General features: G+C 38.5%; 1 protein-coding gene and 1 pseudogene across 1 annotated transcript in view; both read left to right on the forward strand.

The window, feature by feature from the left end:
- The window catches only part of OTUD7A (OTU deubiquitinase 7A), a 378,372-nt gene that overhangs the window by 125,906 nt on the left and 230,247 nt on the right, over positions 1-22,219 (forward strand). The window lies entirely within an intron of this gene.
- Positions 12,609-15,182, forward strand: LOC140595304 (pre-mRNA-splicing regulator WTAP-like; annotated as a pseudogene).

Genomic DNA, 22,219 nt, shown 5'->3' on the forward strand with positions numbered 1-22,219 from the left:
TCTCCTTATGAGTAATGTGTGATATAACAAAATCATGCGTTGATAAAAGATTCATTCTAAATGTAAACCAGACCAATGGATATTAGACTAACAGAGTACAGAATGTTCCCTGATGTGGTTTCAGATTCCACTCTGCAACCCACCTTTAAGCAGCTTTCCTTGTAAAGTTTTGGTGAAGTATCAAAAAAGAATATCCCATAGTTACTTGAAAAAACTATTGAATTATTCCCTTTTCCAACTGCATATCCCTATAAGGCTGGGTTTTCTCCATGTATTTCAACCCAAACAACAGAATGAATGCAGAAGCAGATATATATAAACTATACATATGTCGGGGATATTAGAGTTTATATTGATATATTCAACTCCAGTTTGCCTTGTAGGTTCCATATTTGTAACTCCTTTTACCAATAGTAAGACACCCTGCTTTCAATACCTTTCATATATTTACTCATTTGCTCAATCTAGAATATACGGAAAGTGGTACCAGAATTATTTAGTACCAAAGGAAAAGAGTAAACGAGCTATATATAGTTCATTATTTTTTTTAATTAATTTTTATTGGTGTTCAATTTACCAACATACAGAAAAACACCCAGTGCTCATCCCGTCAAGTGTCCAACCTCAGTGCCCGTCACCCATTCCCCTCCAACACCCGCCCTCCTCCCCTTCCACCACCCCTAGTTCGTTTCCCCGAGTTAGGAGTCTTTCTGTTCTGTCTCCCTTCCTGATATTTCCCAACATTTCTTTTCCCTTCCTTTATATTCCCTTTCACTATTATTTATATTCCCCAAATGAATGAGAACATACACTGTTTGTCCTTCTCCGATTCAGCAATTGCACTGTTGGGGATTTACCCCAAAGATTCAGATGCAATGAAACGTCGGGACACCTGCACCCCGATGTTTCTATCAGCAATGGCCACAATAGCCAAACTGTGGAAGGAGCCTCGGTGTCCATCGAAAGATGAATGGATAAAGAAGATGTGGTTTATGTATACAATGGAATATAGTTCATTATTTGTATGGGAGTATTTTTTAGTTAAATTTACATTAGTAAAATGTACATGTTAATTGCATAACTCAAAAAATTCTGACAAAGGGATATACCTATGTAAATGACACCTCTATCGAGATAGAGAAATTTTCCATCGCCCCAGAAAGCTTCATTGTTCTCTGCCCCCGTCAATACCTCCCAGAGGCAACCATTTTTCTAAAATTTTTTGCTATAGATTCATTTTGCCAAACCTAAAACTTCTTGTAAAAGAAACTATATACACTCTGATTTCTCTTGTTTCCAGCTTCTGTGAGATTCATCCATGTGGCTTCTTGTATCCATAGTTCATTCCTTTTTATTGCTGAATAATAAGTATTTCACTGTAAAAATATACCAAAATAGATTGTTCTCTTATTGATGGGCATCAGATATGCTGTTTTCAGCTTTGAGATATTGTGAATAACGTTGTTTTGATCATTCTTATACAAGTCTTTATGTAGACACATTTTCATTTTTCTTGGATAAATACCTGGAAGTGGAACTACTGGGTCACAGGGTTGGTGTTTGCTTAGCTTTATGGAAAGCTATCATATATTTTACCAAATTAGTTTCATTATTTTTGTGCTGCTTGCAGCATTATAAAAGAGTTCTGTATATTACACATCCTTGCCAACATTTGATGTTGTCACACTTTTTAATTTTAGCCATTCTGGTAGGTATCAAGTGATATCTACTTGTGGTTTTAATTTTCATTTTCCTGATAATTAAACATATTGAGCACTTTTTCATGCACTTATTGGTCATTTTTAAATCTTCCTTTGAAGCTCCTTTTCCAATCTTTTGCTTCTTAAAAGAAAATGAGTGGAAAAAAATCAGAGAGGGTGACAAAACATGAGAGAAAACTCGGAAGTGAACAAGGGGTAGTGGAAGGGGACAAAACATGAGAGAAAACTCTGGGAAGTGAACAAGGGGTAGTGGAAGGGGAGGTGGGCGGGGGGATGAGGTGACTGGGTGACAGGCACTGAAGGGGGACTTGATGGGATGAGCACTGGGTGTTATACTGTATGTTGGCAAATCAAACTTCAATTTTATATATATATATATATATATATATATACACACATATATACATATAAAAAGAAAATTGGGCTATTAAGAGGTAAAGGAGAGTGAGAGATGTAGGCTTCTTGTTATGGAATTAATAAATCAGGAGGCTGGGTCAAATGCATTTTCATTTAATTTTTAGAATCATTTTGTCAGTTTCTACAAAAAGGCCTGCTAGAATTTTTTAATAGAATCTTATTGAATCTATAGACCAATTTTGGAAGAACTGATTTACAATATTGACCTGTTGAATTCACAAACAGTGTATATCTCTTCATTTATTTATGTCTCCTCTAACTTCTCTCAGCCGAGTTTTGCATTTCAGTGTAGAAAGTCTTGACATCTTTTGTCAAACTTATTCTGTATTACTTCATGTTTTTTCAAAGCCATTGTAAATTTCTTTCTTTTAATTTTACTTTCCAACTGTTTGCTACAAATATATAGAAATACAAATGATTTTTTATATATCAACCTGGTAACTTACAGTCTTTCTAAGTGCACTTATTAGTTGTAGAGATTTATAATTTTCTACACTCACATTCATGTTATCTGCAAATAAAAAAACTGCTGCTTTTATCTTTCTAACTTCTTTCCCTTATTGCACTGGCTCAGATCTCCTATACAAGTATTAAGATTGGGGATCCCTGGGTGACGCAGCGGTTTAGCGCCTCCCTTTGGCCCAGGGCGCGATCTTGGAGACCCGGGATCAAATCCCACGTCGGGCTCCCGGTGCATGGAGCCTGCTTGTCCCTCTGCCTGTGTCTCTGCCTCTCTCTCTCTCTCTGTGTGACTATCATAAATAAATAAAAATTTAAAAAAAAAAAAAGACTGGCTGTGTGGGGCACCTGGGAGATTCAGTCAGTTGAGCCACTAACTCTTTTTTTTTTTTAATTTTTATTTATTTATGATAGTCACAGAGAGATAGAGAGGCAGAGACACAGGCTGAGGGAGAAGCAGGCTCCATGCACCGGGAGCCCGACGTGGGATTCGATCCCGGGTCTCCAGGATCGCGCCCTGGGCCAAAGGCAGGCGCCAAACCGCTGGGCCACCCAGGGATCCCATGAGCCACTAACTCTTGATCTCAGCTCAAGTCTTGATCTCAGGGTCATCAGGGTCATGAGTTCAAGCCCCATGTTAAGCCCACCAAAAAAAAAATAAAATTTTTATAGAAATTTAGTGTATCCAATTAGAAGTTTTTCTTAATTCCAAGATTGCAGGATTTTTTCCTTAAAAAATTGTAATACCTGTTGAATTTAGTCACCTGTTTCTTTCTTTTTTTTTCTGTCACTATGGTGAATAATATTGAATGGTTCTTGAATGTTAACCCAACCTTGTGTTTATGGAATATACCCTACTTGGTCATAATTCTTTTTTATGTGTTGATGGATTCAACTCGTAGTTTGTTATGAATGATTATGCCTGTGTTCATGATGGTTACTGATGGGTAATTTCTTTTTAATAGCCTTCTCTAATTTTGGCTGGCCTTATACGACAAGTTTGGAAGTATTCACATTTTTTTCCTATTTTTAGATTTTGTATAAGGTTAATATTATTCCTTCCTTAAATGTTTGGTAAAATTTTAAGTGAAATCATTTGTGTCTTTCTTTTTAAGTAATGTTTGCACAATGAATACAATTCCCTTAACAGATACAGATTCAGAATAAAATATACTTTTCAGATTTTCTATTTCATCTCATATCTCATTTAGTTAAATTGTGTCTTTAAAAAAATGTGTCCATTTCATCTAAATTTCCTAATTTATTATAATGTACATAGTATTTCATTGTTATCCTTTTTATGTTTCCAGAAACTGAGGTCCTCTCCTCTCTTTTATTTCCTCTTTCTCTTCCCCATCAATCTTGCTACATATTTATCAATCTTACCAAGGGACCAAATTTTAGTTTCTATAATTCTCTCTTATTTCTTTTATTTTCTTTTTTACTATTTTATCTCTTTGTAGTTTCCTTCCTTCTACTTATTTTGGTGTTGATTTGTTTTTGGCTTATAAAAGATACTCAGGGTGAAAACCTAGATCATTGATTTTAAGCATTTGCTCCTTTCTTACATGCATTTAATACCATAAATTTTACTTAAGCAGTTTTCCTACATCAACATTTCTGATCTGTTTTCAGTATCTTCAGATATGAAGTGTTTTCTCATTTCCCTGTGATGTCTCATTTGTCCCATCTTGATATGTTATGTCTTATCTTCCAGTTTGGAAGGTTATCTAACTTTACTTATGATTTCCTCTGATACATTAGTTAGTTACACATGTGTTACATGGTTTCCAAATATTTGAGAATTTTTGATACCTTATTGGTAATGATTGCCAATTCAATCCTATTGTCATAGAACATACTCTGTAGCATTTCAGCATTTTGAGTTTTATGAAGACAGGTCTTGTGACTCAGCATATGGCCTATTCACCAAGAGACAAATGCTCTTTCCGCACTTGAAAAGAATTGATATTCTACAGTTTTTGAGATGAAGTGTTCTGTAAATGACAGCTGAGTAATTTTTGTTGATGCTGTTGTTCAAGTATAGGTATCCTTACTACTATTTTTTTTAACCTGGTGGCTCTAGCAATTCCTTGAGAACAAGATATTAAACCATCAATTAGGATTGTAGATTTGCCTATATCTTTATATCTTCCTTACTCTTATAGTTTACTTTATATGTATTGAAGTTATATATTTATACATATTTGTCTTTGTCATGTCTTCTTGGTAAATTGATATTTTTCACCATAATGAAGTGTTCGTCACCAGTAATACATTTTTGGCTTGAAATCTATTTTTTCTGATAGTAATATATCCAGCTTCCTTGTGCTTACAATTTGCATGGTATATATTTTTCCACCTTTTTTACTTTCAAGCAGCTTGTGTCTTCATATTTAAAATGAGTGTCTTATAGATAGCATAGGGTTGGGTCTTGCTTTTTTTAACGTAGTGTGACAATATCTGACTTCCAACTGAAATAAATGTTGTATGTGCTGCTTGAATGTAGGCTATTAGCATGTAATTTAATTATTTATATGTTTGGATCTAATCTTCTCACTGTGGTAAGAAAAGCTTTTGACATTTTACAAATATGAATAATATGCTGTTTTTTTTTTCTTTGTAAGGAACGTTTTATCAGGTTAAAGAAATCTCCTTCTAAATTTTATAAAATCTTAAATTTTTAAAAAATTTTTAAAATGTTTTCTGCATGCATGTATTGAAATATGATCATTTGATTTATTTTTCTCCTTTAATCTGTTGATGTGATGAGTTTTGTAATAGTAAATCATACATCCATTCCTGTGATAAAACCAAGTTTGTCATGATATATTATATAATATGTGTATATCATCAATCTTTGTGGCTGAAATTGCCATATATTTTTCTTTCTTTCCCCTCTTACCACCCTTGCCACAGTTTTATACCAAGGTTATGTGCCAGCTTCATAACATGAATTGAGGATTGTACCCTCTTATTCTGTACCCTGGATTAGATTTTATAAGACTAGGTTACTTCTTCATTTTTTTGAGGAAACTATGTGGGCTTGGAGGTCCTTTTTTTTGGAGAAAAACATTTGTGTATTGATTTGTTTAACAGTTTTGGAACTATTCATGTTTTCTATTATTTAAAGTCAATTTTGTTGAGTTTTATCTTTCTTTTTAGAATTTGTCCATTTTGTCTGTATTTGACAGTCTGCATAAGTATTCATATTAAAGGTTTATCAATAGTATTATTCTTTTCATAACACTAATGATAGAGCCTATCTACCATCTGTTTGCTTTTGTTTTATGCATTTCTGATCTTGATTATTGTCTTCCCTCTAATTTCTTTGTGTTTATTTTGCTGACTTTTTTTTAGCTTATTGAAATGGTTGCTTGACTCATGAACATTTGGTCTTTCTTATTTTCTTATATATACATTGAAAACAACAAAACTCCCTTTTTAAAACATATTTATTTGAGAGAGAAAGAGAGAGAGGATGTGGGGGGAGTGGCAGAGGGAGAAGCAGACTCCCCGCTGAGCAGGGAGCAGATCCTAAAACCCTGGAAACATGTCCTAAGCCTAAGGCAGATGCTTAACTGACTGAGCTACCCAGGCACCCCAAAGCAACAAAACTCCCTTTAACTATTACTTTTACTATATCCCACAAATTTTGATATGGAGTTTTTTATTATCATTAAGTTCATAATATTTTATTATTTCAGTTGTGATTTCTTTCACCCTTGGGTCATTGCATTTTTCCTAGAGATTGTTTTACTGACTTTATTTTGCTTACATTTTTGAACATTTAACTATGGAAAAATTAAATATCTAAAGTGTACACAGAACAGTATAGTGAATCCCCAAGTACTCATCACCCAGCTTCCATAATTATCAAGTTGTGTCCAGTCTTGTGTTTTCTATGCCTCGCCGACTGCCTCCCCAATGTCCTGTCTTAATTTCAAGTAAATCTTATGGGTTACTTAGAAATGTGTGTTAAATGTCCTAACTGTATGGGGATTTGCTAGTTATCTGTCTAATTTAATTGTTGTATGTTCAGAGAACATTGTGTGATTTCATCCTTTGAACTTCTTTGTGATTTGCTCTATGTCCTAAAATATGATAAATATTCTGTAAAGATTCCACATTGTATTCTGCAGCTCTTGGGAGTATAATCCTATATGTCCTTTAAGTAAACATTGTCAGTAGTATGTTCAGATCTTTATGTGCCTACACTTATTGTGTCTGATTATATCATTATGAAGCATTTTTCTTCATCGCTAGTTAATGCTTTTTTTTCCCCAAATCTACTCTGTTTGCTACGAACATAGCCATGCTAGTTCTCTGGTGATTGTAATCTGCATAGTACACTTCTTACTTTTGCAATTTTTATCCTTTCTGTATCTTTATCTTTTAGATGTCTTTTATAAAGAGCGTATTGTTGAATTCTTACATTCAGTCTGCCAATTTATTGCTTTTAACAGGAGCATCTGGTGTCTTTACATTTAATTTAATTAGTGACACATATAGGTTTAAATCTACCCATCTCATTTGGTACATTCTCCTTGTTTCACATCTGCTCCCCACTTCTTGTTTATTGCCTTCTTTAGATTCTTTTTAAAATCGATTTTCAAAATATTTCAAGAGTTCAGCCAATTCTCACCACCCCCACTGCTGCCACCTCACTCAGACCATTCTCCTGCTTCCTCTGGATAAAGCAGTGGCCTCCTGACGTATCTTTCTCCTTTCTCCTTCCTCCCACTTCCCACCTCCCCGCGACCATCTGCTCACTAAGCAGCAGCCAGAGCGAGCCTCTTAGCTTGGAAGCTCCATCGTACCTTGCCTCAGCTCCAAAGCCTGTGTCTCAGCTCCTGCTCACACGGTGGAAGCCGTGAGTGGCATGGTGCTCAGGGGGACCCTTATGGCCTGTGAGGCCTGCTCCCCTCACATTACATGGGCCTCAGCTCAGACCACCACCCTCGCTCTGTGTACTCCAGACTCACCTGTCCATCTGCAGTTCCTCTGACAGGGCAGGGCCCCTCCAGCCTCTCTCAGGAGGAACTGTTCTCACCCTGGCCTTGTACCCAGTTCATCTGCTTACCCTTTCCACATCCTTGATCCAGAATCACTTTCTCAGTGAGGTGAGCCATGCCCACCCCATGTAACATGTCCTCATCACACCCTCAGCCCTCCTCCTACCCTTGACCCTGTTCTCGTCTCTGTCCTATCAATTAGTCACCTTCTGCCATCCTATGCAGTGCCCTGATTATGGTGTCATGTGTTTGTTTCTCTGCCTGTCTTAGAAAAGAAACTTCATGAGGGGTTTCTGCCTGCTTCTCAAGCTCCTCAAATAGGGACTGGTTCATGGTACAAACTCAAAGGATATCCATGAACAAATGTAGGAGTTGCATGTTTTCCCTTATGGTTGTTTAAAAATCATATACCCTTTTGTTTCTTGCTTTCATTTTTCCATAGAAATGGCAACATGCATATTTGACAAATCAAAGTCTAAAATGAGCTGATATGTTACTGTCTTCCTCCTGGAATTTACAGTGACCTCTGAACACTTGTAATATATTCCATTTAATTTGTTTGGAGGTTTTTGTGTATGTGTTTTGGGGGGTGTTTTGTTTGTTTGAGGAAGGGGTCAGGCATGGGTGAAAATTCAGTTTTATGGGAAACCGAGTCCAGAATTCTAAACGTTAGACTGACAACAGTGAATGACTAAAAGACATTGGACTTCTAATTGTCTTTTTTATGGAAATCAGCCAAGTGCAGGTGTTTGTCAGATTCCTACTTTGGTTTCAAGAACTTGTCAGTATGATCAAGTTGGTTTCCAAAGACGTGATCCAATATGAGCGGGACGAAAATACCTCACATACTTGTAAAAACAGACATTTAAGGACACCACACTCAGAAGTTCCCCTCTGAAGTCTGGGCTGCTCCTCGGAAATGTGTGTTTTTGCAAGTCCCCCACCCAGTGGAAAGTGGTCAGCAGCTTCCCTAGAGACCACTACACAGAGCCTTTGATCAGAGCCAATGTGTCATTTGTGAGAGCATGGTAATAGTATAGGAGTGATTTAAGGGAGCTGTGGAGACATCAATAGAAGTGTAAAATCCATGTCAGAGGAACAATTTGAATAGTCTTAAACCTAGGGAGGCTTCTTGCACTTCCATTTCAAGTCCATTTCCAGACTTTCAGAGCCTAGAGGTATAAGTATGCAGGTGTGCAGCTGCCTGATACCCACAGCGTCACACCTGTGCCCTCTCTGGCCCTCTCTGAAGCAGGGTCAGTCCACATGGTCCACATGCCACCCATTGGCAGCAGTGGTCCTCTGCGTACTGTCCCAGAAAACAAAATTATTTTGTTATTATGCTTTCTGTTTCTTCCTGGATTTCAGGGTTCACATACTTTATATCATGGACAAAGATGGGCCCCAGGGGGGACATACATGCACCTTGATAACAGCCCCAACCAGCAGGTGGTCACTGGTCCTTTCCTCCCGGGAAAGCTTGATACTTGCTAGTTTTCCCATCATCCTCTCAGATTGTCGAAGTTGTTGGACTCACTGTGTTGTTCTATAGGAATGCTTCCAGGATTCTCTGAAACTGTGACAGACTGCAGGGCTGGGAGGGGATAGGGGTGGGCTTGATATCCTCCCTTGCCTCCATTCAGACTGAATGAATGCTCAGGTCTTCATCGTCAACCAAATTCATTTCCCCTCCTCTTTACAATTAGGATGCTAGTTACCAAGATAGGAAATAGTCACAGCAGAGGCCTCTGACCCATGGAATTCAACATATGCCCCAAGTCCCCAGCCACACCCCCACTGGTTTCTGTGCTTATTTCTAGGGTACCAAGTCTTATCCAAGTCTCCTGAGGCTCAATCTTTATTGGCTCTTAGTTAACCACTTATCCTTTCCTTGAAATTCTTCCCTCCACCCCCTTGGGTTCCCTGGCAAAACGTCACCTTTTACAAAAGTGTTCTTGATTAATTTTTGTTACAAAAGCAATAGAAGTTTTTATAGTCAGTGAAAAGATGAAAAAGCATTTTAAAATGTTAATAATATCCCCCAATTTATACTTTCCTTAGCTAATAGACAGTATATAGAAATTACTAGCTGTGCTCATATTTGTAAGTACAGAATAGTCTTTTGTACTTGTTTTCACAACCAGATGTCTATGATTCTATACAATACATGTAACTTCAAAGTTTCCTCTCCTTGGTAAACTGTGCATCAAAGATGTCCTTCCAGATCAACAAATCAAACTGGATTCAATTCTTTAACAGAGGAGCACATCCAGTGTATCCAGTTATACTTCATTGAGAAGCATTCTGGTTTTCTCCAGTTTTTACCACTTCAAAAATTCTAATATGATATCACTGAATACTTTCTAATATAGTATTAACTTACTTCTGTAAGAAATATTTCCCAGTATGGTATCGCTAAGCTCTTGTATTTTGAATTTGAATCGATATTTTCAGATCACTTTTTCAAAGGAGCTTAAAAAATTCACATTCTCACCAAAAATGCACAGGTGTGCAGAGTTCTGTATAGTCCCTCTGACTCCAGATGTCATCAGTAGGTTTTTTGCCAGTCTGTCTGAAAATTATATTACATTGGCAGTTTTCATTGTTTCTTCATGACCAGTGCTCACGCAAATATCTTTTTTATGCATTATTGGCCTTCTGGATTTCATTCCCTGTAAACTGCCTATTCATGACTTTTGTCATTGGGTCGCTGTGTATCTTTATCTTAACAGTGTATAGCAGTTCTTTATAGGAATTTTAGTGTTTTGTGGTCATATGTTACAACTATTTTAGTAAGCCTACTAATGTTCTCTTTATACTGTTTTTTTCTGCCATATTTTAAAACTTTATCTGGTTAAATATTTTTTAATTTTTGTCTATTTTCTCTGGATATCTTGCATTGCTTAGGAAGGTCTTCCTCATGCCAAAGTCATACAAAAATTTTCCTGCTTTTTTCTTGTAATATGTTTACATTTAACTGTATAACATTTATATCTTTATCTGGAATTTACTTCTGGAGGCATGGAGGTGGGGTGTAAGTACATTTTCTGCCAGCTGGCATTTATTAAATGGACCACTCTTTTCCCTGGGAACCGAATGCCACTTTGGGCATACAGTTTTTTATAATATATTGACTAGCTCATCATTGTGGTGAAGTAAACCCTCCCTTATTGCATTCTTCATTTTTTTTGTTTGCTATTAGAAACGTGTTAATAAATATAAAAAGTTTAGGACAGTGCCTCTTTTTTGTTTGCTACTAACCTAATTTTACTTAAATATTTTAACAATTATGGAAAATATTGAACATCTATAAATGTATACAGAATAATATATTAAGCCCCCATGAGCCCATCATTCAGTGTCCATAATTAGCAAGTAGTGGCCAGTCTTGACCTCACACTTCAAAATAGTTATATCCAATTCCCTAAAAGTCATTAGAACTCTGATTGATATTGCCTTCCAGTTTTGCGTGAGTTTTGAAAGAATTGGCATTTTTATGATGTCATACCCCCTTGCTGAAACACAATCAGCTTTTCCGTTTTGGCCCATCTCCACACTCTGTGGCTTTCAGTCTTCTGCTAGATACTCTGGGTCTGAATAGCCTGCTGGTGTCTCCCCTTCTTCTGATTTTGTTTCCTCCACACATGACTGAGATTTGTGCCCTGAGTTCTTTTTCTGAGAGCGCTCAAACAGTATCTTGTCTACAGCTGATTCCCAAGGTGACAGCTCCAGCCATGACTTTTAATTTATTCAGCAGACGTGTGTTGAGCACTTGCTATGCCTGTGTATTCTGCTTCATGCTGAAAAGATAGCGGTGAAAGGCAGATGCAATGTCTGCTCCCTGGTGAATCAGTGGTATACTCAGGGTAGAGGGCAAGAGGCTGCTCTGACTTGGTCTATGCAGGACAGGTGGGCTTCCTGGAAGAAGTAGTATTTAAGTTGAATTCTGAAGAGCTGGTAAGAATGTGCTGGGCAAAGGAGCAAGATGTGAATGTTGGAGGATAAAAGAGGATGTGGGTGGGAAGAATATCCTGTTCCCAAAGAACAAGTGGCCCATGATGAGTCTGGGAGGGAGCATCATCAAGTTCCATCCTTTCGGTGTTTGCCTCTGCTCTGAGCCCTTTGTGTTGACCTCATTTCACCCTCGCAACAATCCAGAAAGGCAAAATATAAAGAAACTCACACAGGTCACCCACTTGGCCAGGTCTATGCAGCCAGCAGGATCATGAATCAGGTTTGAAACTTGCATTCAAGAGCCCACCATGGCAAGCCAAATGCTGTTGAGGAACCTTTTGCAGGAGACTGAACAGGTTATACTTTCCGTGTTTGTGTTGCTCTGTGAAGAAGCCATTATATTGTGTGTGCCAGCAGTTGCAAGGAGGACATGTGGGCTGCAGTTGGGTAGGGCTTATTGCAACCATAGCAAAACACATAAACTAATATCCAGAGGAAAATGCAGCCATGAAAATGGAATGTAACACTGAGAGTAAGTTTCTGTGAGAAAAAGTGCCAGGAGAAAGAGGCAGGAAATGGAAAGAAAGACAAAATGCAGCCATTGGACTAATTCCACCTTTATTAATACAACATTTTCCCACCATCTTTTATGAAGGACTGTGCTATAGCTGGAAGAGTCACCTTTATAAAATGAACCTGTTGAAAGCATGCTGGTTAGATCTGCTTTAGGAATCTGTGTAGCAACTTTTCCAGGTAAGCAGAGGGCACTTCTCCAAGAATCAAGTTTTTGGTTATTTTAGCCATATGTTATGAATAGCTTTCTAATGTGAATTGTATGCCCCAGTGGCTTATTAAGCTGAAGTTATGCAACTAAATTTATCCCCTCCTTGACATAAGTATGAAGCATGGCATAATTAAAAGCACATTTAGGGGGAGCGCCGGGGCTGCGGCGAGAGGAGGAGCGCGGGGGGCTGGGGCGGGGCGATGTGGCGGCCTGGGCGGGGAGCAGGCAGCGGAGCCTCGGCCTATGTGACTGGGCGGCGCCGGCGCGGCCTCCATCTGGAAAGGATTCAAGATGACCAACGAGGAACCTCTTCCAAAAAAGGTTCGACTGAGTGAAATAGACATCAAAGTTATGGCACGAGATGAGTTCATTCTAAGGTGGAAACAATATGAAGCGTATGTCCAGCTTTGGAGGGCAAGTACACAGATCTTAATTCTAATGATGGGTTAAGGGAGTCTGAAGAAAAACTAAAGCAACAACAAGAGTCTGCTCGCAGGGAAAGCATCCTTGTAATGCGACTAGCAACCAAGGAGCAAGAGGTGCAAGAGTGTACTACTCAAATCCAGTACCTCAAGCAAGTCCAGCAGCCTAGTGTTGCCCAACTGAGATCAACAATGGTAGACCCAGCGATCAACTTGTTTTTCCTCAAAATGAAAGGTGAACTGGAACAGACTAAAGACAACCTGGAACAAGCCCAAAATGAACTGAGTGCCTGGAAGTTTATGCCTGATAGGTAAACAAATCATACTCCCCAGTCAAGACTTCCCTGACAGTCCCACTCCGAGAAAGCCGTGGTGGGACAGCCAAGTACTCGTTTCCACACCAAGACTCAGACTTTTTGAGCCAAAAAAAGCCACATTCTTATACTATCCAGCTTGTAATGGTTAATGTAAAACTTACCAGATGAACCTTGTGTTTTAGCTTTTTTTCTTCCCCCTCCCTTTGCTTCAGAGGCCTGATGGCATCGGACTCTACCAAAGAAGTGGCTACCTCCGAAAAATTCCCCTTCTAGAACATGTAGACACTTGAGAAATGTTTCTGTTTGAAGAAAACAGAGGGAGAAACAGAAGTCTTAAGTCTGTGGCACACTGTTTCTTCAGACAGTTTGGAGGAATGAAAACCTAGAGATTTAAAATCATGTATTGAACATGTAAAATTCCAGTAAAATGTAAAAATGGAATATGCATTGGTCTTAACCTTGAGCATAGTGACTTAGAGACACTGTATCTCAGGTTTGCCAATAAGACTGTGGACTTTGTGATTGTTGTTGAACTTCTGGGTCAAAACTCAAATGAGGTGAATTTTGCCTTTAAAGAGTTTATTTGCTAAGAACCAATTTAATAGTCACGAGAGAATCAAATAATAAATGTCAGTATAAGTAGTTCATATATTTAACCATTTAGTTTGGGGCTCTATATTACTTGATTGAGCCTTAAATCAATGTGGTTTTAATCAATGGTTTGTTCTTTGAATGGTTGCTAATTCTGTAGATAATCTTACTGAGGACTGTACAAACAAACATAAAGGTGTGATATCAAACTTCAGGTTGAAACTGTTTGAAGCATTATAAACATTCATTTCACTACTAGATTGTGTAAAGATATTGGCTGTGATGAGACTCACTGCGTTATTTTTTTCAGTAGAGAAATTAAATCCCCATTTCATTCAACAGGCACATGTTGAAAGAGCATTGTTGTTGATGTTAATGGGGGAATGTGTTTCCTTCATTGTGTTTGGGCCATTTGTATTGCACTCTTGATATTAAATTAAATGTGCCTTGAAAAAGAATAATAAATAAAAATAAATTAAAATAAATTAAAGCACATTTAACTAGGGGGCAGGATGAGCTATTTCAGCTGTGGCTCCCCCTGGGGCCATTCTGGGCATCTCTCAGACTCCTTTTTCTCACAGTTCTCTCTGGCCCAGGGGCCTGGAGTCCATTTCAACCCCATGCCTGTGTACCAGTCAGGAATGACTTTTCTATAACAGTACAATGTGTCTACACATAAAGAAAATGACCATAGGATATTGGCCATGGAGTGAGAGAGAGCCTAAGAGAATGATCTGTTTTTTGATACAATTTTAATATCAAAGAATAAATTTCAGGGAAGATAGGAGGAGAGAGCCTGCCCTTCCCTGTGCTTTCCCTGGCCTGGTTCACCTCCTCATCTCTGGGATTCTGCTCCCCCCAAAACTAGAGCATGTTCAAGAAAGGGTTACAGGAGGGGAAATGTCTGTGTCTATATGATTATGTGCTTATGTATTTTTTCATTGGGAATAATTTATCTTACTCTTCCTTATATACATTTTGTTGTTTAGGGCAGATTTAGGTACATAGCAAAATTGAGAACAAAGTATAGATCGTTCTTGCACCCTCTGCCCTCTCCCACACACATAGCATCCTGCATTATCAACATCCCCCACCAGATTGGTGCATTTGTTACAATTATGAACATTTGTTGTCACATCGTAATCTATCATTTACATTAGAGTTCACTCTTGGTGTTGCTGTTCATTCTACGCATTGGAACAAATGTGTAATGATATGTATCCACCATTATGGTATCAATCGTAAAAATCCTCTGAGCTCTGTGTGTTGATCCTTTCTCCCCCAGCCCTACTCCTGGCAACTGATCTTTTTACTGTCTCCATAGTTTTGGCTTTTCCAGAATGCTGCATAGTTAGAAGCATACAGTGTGTAGCCTTTTCAGATTGGCTTCTTTTACTTAGCAATATGCATTTAAAGTTTTCTCCATGTCTTTTAGTAGTTTTATAGCTCATTTCCTTTTAGCTCTGAATAATATTCCATTGTCTAAATGTACCACAGTTTATTTATCCATTCACCTACTGAAGGCTGTCTTGGTTGCTTCCAAGTTTTGTCAGTTATGAATAAACTGCTATAAACATCTCTGCTTATCTTGCTTCTTTAAAATGCAAAATCAGAACACATCCCCAACTTCTGAATATGGAAAAACTCTGTAGATGTAATGTAAAAATGTAAAAAGGGATCTCCCTCGGAAAAGGATAAAAAGGGTGTGTGATCTAACTGCATTTGGCTAAAACATCAAATAGTAATGATATTTTTAAAAAGATTTATTTATTTATTTATTTATTTATTTATTTATTTATTTGAAAGAGAGGACAGCGGGAGTAGGGCAAAGGGAGAGAGAGAATCCTCAAGTAGACTCTCTAGTAAGCACAGAGCCTGATACAGGGCTCAATCCCAGGACCCTGAGATCATGACCCTGAGCTAAAATTAAGAGCCAGTCACTAAACTTAGCTCAAAAAGGAAAATCATTAAAGGGCCACACTCAGTAAGCACCTATCCTAATCTGCTGTTCTGAGCACTCAGTGAACTCCCTTCTAGGTGTCCCTCAAATAGTAATGATATTTAAACTGTTCAGTTGATTTCTGGGGCTTGCATCATAGCTTGACCAAATGATGCCACATTATGCTATTCCAATAGCTTGATGTCACACACCTGCTTAAAATCTTAGGTTGTAGAGAAAATTTCAACCATTGGGAAAAAAGGGAATCCTAGATCCGTCCTAAGCATATTTTATATTTATATTTATGTATTTTATTTTTTCCTTTGACACTTCAGCAGCTTTGATCAAGGAGCCTCTTAATTCTTGTCCAGTGCAGAAAACATCACATGACAGAGCTTGACCAGGTGTTTAAAAATTAGAAATTTGTTTTACAGTTTTGGAGACTGGGAGTTTGAGATCAGGGTGCATGGTCAGGTTCTGGTGAGAGTTAATTTCCTGGTTTGGAGATTCCACCTTCTTGCTGTGTCCTCTCATGGTGGACAGAGCTCATGAGGCCCCTGCCTCCTAAGATCATGAGGCCATTAGGATATCAACATGTGAATTTTGGGAGGACACAAAGATTTAGCCCAAGCAGAGATTGTTAGTATTATGGGGGAGTAAAGGAAAAATAAAGCATACATGAGACCTGGTGAAAGAAGTAAGGGTGGAAGACAACCAGCAGAGGGCTGAGGAATGTGCGAAGAAAGGGGGAAGGAATATAGAGCAGATGTGGATGGAAGGCTGTAACTGGAAGCATGGTTTATAAGAGCTGTGCTTCTGGGAGGGTGCTCAGGATCACAATCCTGGGGGAAGCAGATGAGCAGGCTTCTATCAGGAATGTGAGCAAGATAGGATTAAGGGTACAGAAAATGGGAGATTAAAGTCTGAAAGTGGAGAATGAAAATAAGACCCAATTTTAGCTGCACTTATTTTTGTTTGCTTGCTTCTCCAGGTGCCACATGGAATGTTCTTGGAGGTAAACTAGGTGTCGGATCTGTTACATTATTTTAGCTCGAAAAAGGAAAATCATTAAAGGGCCACACTCAGTAAGCACCTATCCTAACCCACTGTTCTGAACACTCAATGAACTGCCTTCCTGGGTAGTCTGAATCCAAGCTTCTCTGTCACATGACTCACAGTGACTGTAACCAATTGTTGCTGACTTCAGTGAGTTATCTCCTCTTTCTCTTGACAGTCAATGTCAGAGCTGTGACATAAGCCAGGCCCAGCAGTCCATATGTCTTGCTGAACTAAGGGCCATCAGGGCTACAAAGTTCAGTTATCTATTTATGTGATAAACAGATATGTTAGTGCTTACTTGGCATTTTCTAGGTGTCTCTGTGCTAGGCATTGTGCCAGCTGCAGGGTTCCCAATGGAGATTAACAGACGTGGCCCAACTCTTCCAGGAGCTTCCAGTGAAATGAAGTATAAAGATACTAACACACACATACATGCACCTTGTAGCAATTAATGTGAAGCACAGTAAAGAGAAAAGTATGTTCTATGAAAAAAAACACATAGGACTTAATTTAGGTAATTGTCAGGGGAAATCTTTTAGCTAGTGACATAGGACCTGAAGGATGTGTATGAGTCAGTACAGGAAGGCTGGCAAGCAAGGAGGAAGAGTACTCAGAGAGGTTGAGTTCCTCAGGAGGAAGAGTACTCAGAGAAAAGAAAGGTGGGGATGGGGAGAAACATAATGGATGAAGGACAGTAGTGCAGAATGAGATGGAGAGGGAGGCAGGGCTAGAACACAAGTGGACCTAGGTTATGGAGGGGAGCTTCTTTTTTTATTTATAGGTAAAATTCTACTTTAGAATTTAAGGTGAGGGAAATGCATGATCCAATTTAAAAGGTCATGAAGGTTGCTATGTAGAGAATGGATTGGGGTGGGAAGCAAGAGCAGAAGCAGGAGATCATCCCAGCTGTTCTGTGCTGGGTCCCTGGGGCAGATGGGTAGAAATTAAGAAGGAAATAAGCAGATGGATTTAAGGTCATTTGAAGGTAGAAATCCCATCATTAAATTGTAGACTTTACATGAGTTATGGATTAACAACTTCACTGATTGTGGAGAAAGAGGACCAAAAATGCTTCCAGCATCCTGGCTTGATCAACTTAAATAGTTGGGAAAAACCCTTCACAAATGAGGGGAAAAAATGGAGGAGAGGCCAATCCAATGAGGAGAGTGGAATGTGTTTATGGTCTCATTATGTTTGAGGTAACTGAGATATTCAAGTGAGATGTCACATAGGTGGTCAGATCCACAAGACTGAAGTGAAATTCAGAAGATAGTTCAGGGCTGGAAATATAAATTTGGGGATTGTTGGCATTTGGATGGTATTTCAAGACATGGGTGCTGACAACATCTATGGAGAAAGTGTGAGCAAGAGCTCAGAGTGGGGCTCCAAGGAATGTGTCATTTACAGGTCAGAGATCTGTGGAAGAGCCAGCAAAGATCGAGAAGGAGAGGCTGAGAATTATTAGGAAATCAAAAGAGCTAGTGTTATGGAGACAATAAGGGAGAATATTCAAGGAAAGTTTCATCAAAGGTATTGAGCACTACACACAGATCTAATAAAATGAGGAATGAAAAGCCCATGGGATTAGAAATGTGCCCAACCTGTGGGTCTTAGCAAGAACAGTCTTGGAGGAATGGCCCTAACTGAAGCCACTTGGCATCAGATTGGGAAATGAATGAGAGATATAAGATCCATATTGAATGGAAGGTCTGTAACCAAGGCAAGTGGAAAAAAAGAATAAGGAGAGTAGATTATCTAGTAGTTATCAAAGTTTCAAATTAATAGTGACTATAAGTATATGGTATTCATGTGTGGGACAGGCACCACAGAACTGGAGAGCCTAAAAATGGACTTATGTGTATGCAGGAGCTTACAAAACAGAGGCAGCCCTACAGAGCAGATGGAGTTCTCTTGTGGGAGTATGGGAAAAGTAGAAATATGAGGGTGGGGTGGAGGGATGAACCCACCAAGAGTATGGAATACCTTGATGGGAGATTATAGATGGTCAAGATATTGTGCTAAAGGTGAGGAAATGATGGACTTCAGACCTAATAGGGAAGCAGGCAAGCACTTGGAGCTAGCATGGTATTCCTGGAGGCTGCCCAAGATGGCATGGCCCCGACACACAGCCTCCCATCTCCATGACAGTTGACCTCACCATTCTGATTATGAGTCAAAATAAGCTTGATGGGCAAGTGGAGATTTCAGACCTTTCCCATGTCTCTTGATATAATGTACTGAGGCAGGCAAGTGTGTTTTTCTGTGTCTGTTGCCATTTTTTATCTTGGATTTAGGCAGTTTTTCCCAGAAAATGGTTCCCACTGCAAAGTATTAACAAAGAGAGCCTTGACCTGCCACCATCAGCTCTCACATTCATATCTCCTCCATATTTGCTCTTGGCTGGTGGGTACCCTGACTCATTGCAACTACTGGGACTGCCAGTGATGTTTCCTGGTAACTTAGGGGTCTTCCATGAGCAGTGCCCTCAAGAGCATATTCCTTGATGGATATATGTCTTAGGAAAGTGGCTGGTTTCAGTTTTCACTTGCTTCCCAACTGTGATTGTTGAAGAAGGTTAATAATAATGTATGATAACATCGTTTTCAATTTTTGCATTTTCTGTTTAATATAATCTACCTTTATTTTTTCCTTTTTTCCTTTTTTTTTCTAATTACACTGTACAGGTTATTATTTTTGATTATTACATTTGTTCTAGCCTTGCTACTTATGTAAGGAAAGAAAATATAAACACTTTTTTTTCAGTGTGTGTGTGTGTGTGTGTGTGTGTGTGTGTGTGTGTTAACATTTTCAAAGGTCTTTTTTATATTAGGCAATATTGGTCCATTTAAGAGTAAAATTCAGGAGACAAGGACAATGCTTTTTTTCAGTTTTAAGAATCCAGGCTAATGCAAGTACCATGCAGGAGTGAAGTGTGGTGTCCTGGAGAGGTGTTAAATTGGAGAATTTTAAATTTGGAAGACACTGGTGCACAAATGATATTTCAGGAGACAAGATTACCGAGGAGAAGAGTGCGGATAGAGAAGAAAAAGGAGCTCAAGATGGGAAAAAAAAAAAAGTTTCTAGCCCAAGGGGTGTGGACTGAGCTAAATGAGATTATAAATCTGAAAATCATCAGTATAGAGATACTTGAAGCCCTGGAAATGAATGGAAATACTTAGTATATCAATTAACTAAGTTAGGTACAGTAACAAACAGCCCCCAAATCTCAGAGGCTTTACCCACAGAGGTTTATTTTCAAGCTTACTGCATGTCACTCTCATGCAGGCTGACAAACCAGCTGCCATCTGGAATGTCACCAGACTTGGTGGCAGGGAGGAAGGGAAGGACTACAGAATTGAGGCCCAGCAATGATATATATTGATTCAGAATTACATACATCACCTCACCTCATGTTTCATTGGCCAAGGAAGTTTTATATGTATATCTTCCATGAATAGCCTTAGGGAAGCCAGGAAGTACAATTCTTCTGAGTGCCCAGAAGCAGAAGAAACTCAGATATTAGTGAACAGGTTTTTTTTAATTGGAATTCAATTTGCCAACATATAGCATAACACCCAGTGCTCATCCCGTCAAGTGCCCCCCTCAGTGCCCGTCACCCAGTCACCCCAACCCCCCACCCACTTCCCTTTCCACTATCTCTTGTTCATTTCCCAGAGTTAGGAGTCTCTCATGTTCTGTCATCCACAGTGATATTTTCACTCATTTTCTCTCCTTTCCCCTTCATTCCCTATTAGTGAACAGTTTTAATGTCCACCACAGCCACCTTTCTGGTCACCAAATATTTAATTCAGTTTTTTCACACAAATATCAAATGTAGTTGCACCCCATGAGAGACAACTCTAATGTCTCATTAACTTCAAAGTCAGGGGTTTTTGTTTTTAATTTTTGCATTTGCATAATTAATTAATGTAAAATACGTATAATTTTTCAGCATCGCAAACAGAAATCTACATGATGTCCATCCAGTAGTTGCTTTGTAACATCCAAATACTGCTTCTCTTACTCTGAAGACCAGTGGACTAAAAAGACAAATTAGCTGGCACGCTGCAACCCCTGCACACACACACACAATCACATAACTGCACATAATACACACACATACAACCACATGTATCACATTAAACCACATACATACACACACCTCCCCACACTCCTCATGCATAGTCGTGGAAGAGAAGAGCAACCACTGTGACCACTCCTAAAATGAGGGGAAGATGGCAGTCACTGGCCATAGAAATTCTAGATTTCCACTGGGCACAGGCTGTGAAGACCCCTTACCTGGTCCCAGTGCTTCCCAGTTATGCCATCTCCTATTCTCCTGGTGTTTGCTCCTCCTTTTTTTGAGAAGACAACATTGAAAATTATGGCCTCCTTGGGGTTGGCAGCTGTGTATGGATCAGCCTTAGAACAACCATAATCCATAGAATATTTCTTCAGGGAAAGTCAGTCACTCCATTCCCTTTGGTCTTATGACCAAGGATGGTCGATGTTGCCATCCGTGTCCCTGTCTTATGACTGTAGAAGATACTATCTTAGGTGTTCACAGGTAACCACCTACCTTAGCTTCTACATGAGTTCTCATTCTGTGAGCAACAGAAACTGAATCTCAGTTCCTTAAAGCCCTCATCTGCCCCATTAAACTCCTACCACCCACTCTTTGTTTTAGGATTGCATCAAAAGCATATTTAGCATATTTAGTATATGATAACTGTGGTATTTTAAATCAGTGATGAAAAGGTCGACCATGTAGCTACATGTAGTAAAACTTAGTTACCCATATGGAAGCAATTCACAACCTAAATCTCTTATACCTACAAATGTTCATTCCAGATGTATTAAGGTATGAGTATTTGGGAGGGAAACACTGCAAGAACAATTAAAAAGAAATCTCAGAGAATAGCCCTTATATTGGGGGAAGGGCTTTCTAAGCAAGCCACAAAATTTACAAATATAGAAGAGAAACAATGTGGATTTTATTTAATTAAATTTTCTACTTTCATGGGTGAAAGTGATCATAAAAAGAGGAAAAGATAAGCAACCAATGATGAGAAATTAATTTTAAATTTATTAATTTTTATTAATTTTTTATTATTTTATTATTTTGATATTTTTATTATATATTTGTTTATTTAAAATAAAAATTTAATATCCATAATACACAAAGAGTGCCTCAAATCAATAAGAAAAATAAATCAGTAAAAGATATATACAGGCAGTTCACAGAAGAAATAAAAATGGCCTGTGAACAAGTGAAAAGTGTATCAATCTGTGAGTAATCAGAAAAGTGAAATTAAAAAAAAACTAGGAGGTACCACATTTCATTCACCTAGTTGGCAAATATCTAAAAGATTGAAGATGCCCAGTCTTGACAAGGGTGTGGGAGACAGACACTCACATGGTTCGTGGGTGGTGGTATATAAGTTGGCATATGATTTTTTTTTTAATTTTAGTGAAGTTTACCTTTTCCAGTTTTTGTGAGGTATCATTGACATATAACATTGTATAAAGCATTTGCTGTAT

Source organism: Vulpes vulpes, chromosome 14, assembly GCF_048418805.1.
Source record: "Vulpes vulpes isolate BD-2025 chromosome 14, VulVul3, whole genome shotgun sequence".
Classification (NCBI taxonomy): Eukaryota; Metazoa; Chordata; class Mammalia; order Carnivora; family Canidae; genus Vulpes; species Vulpes vulpes.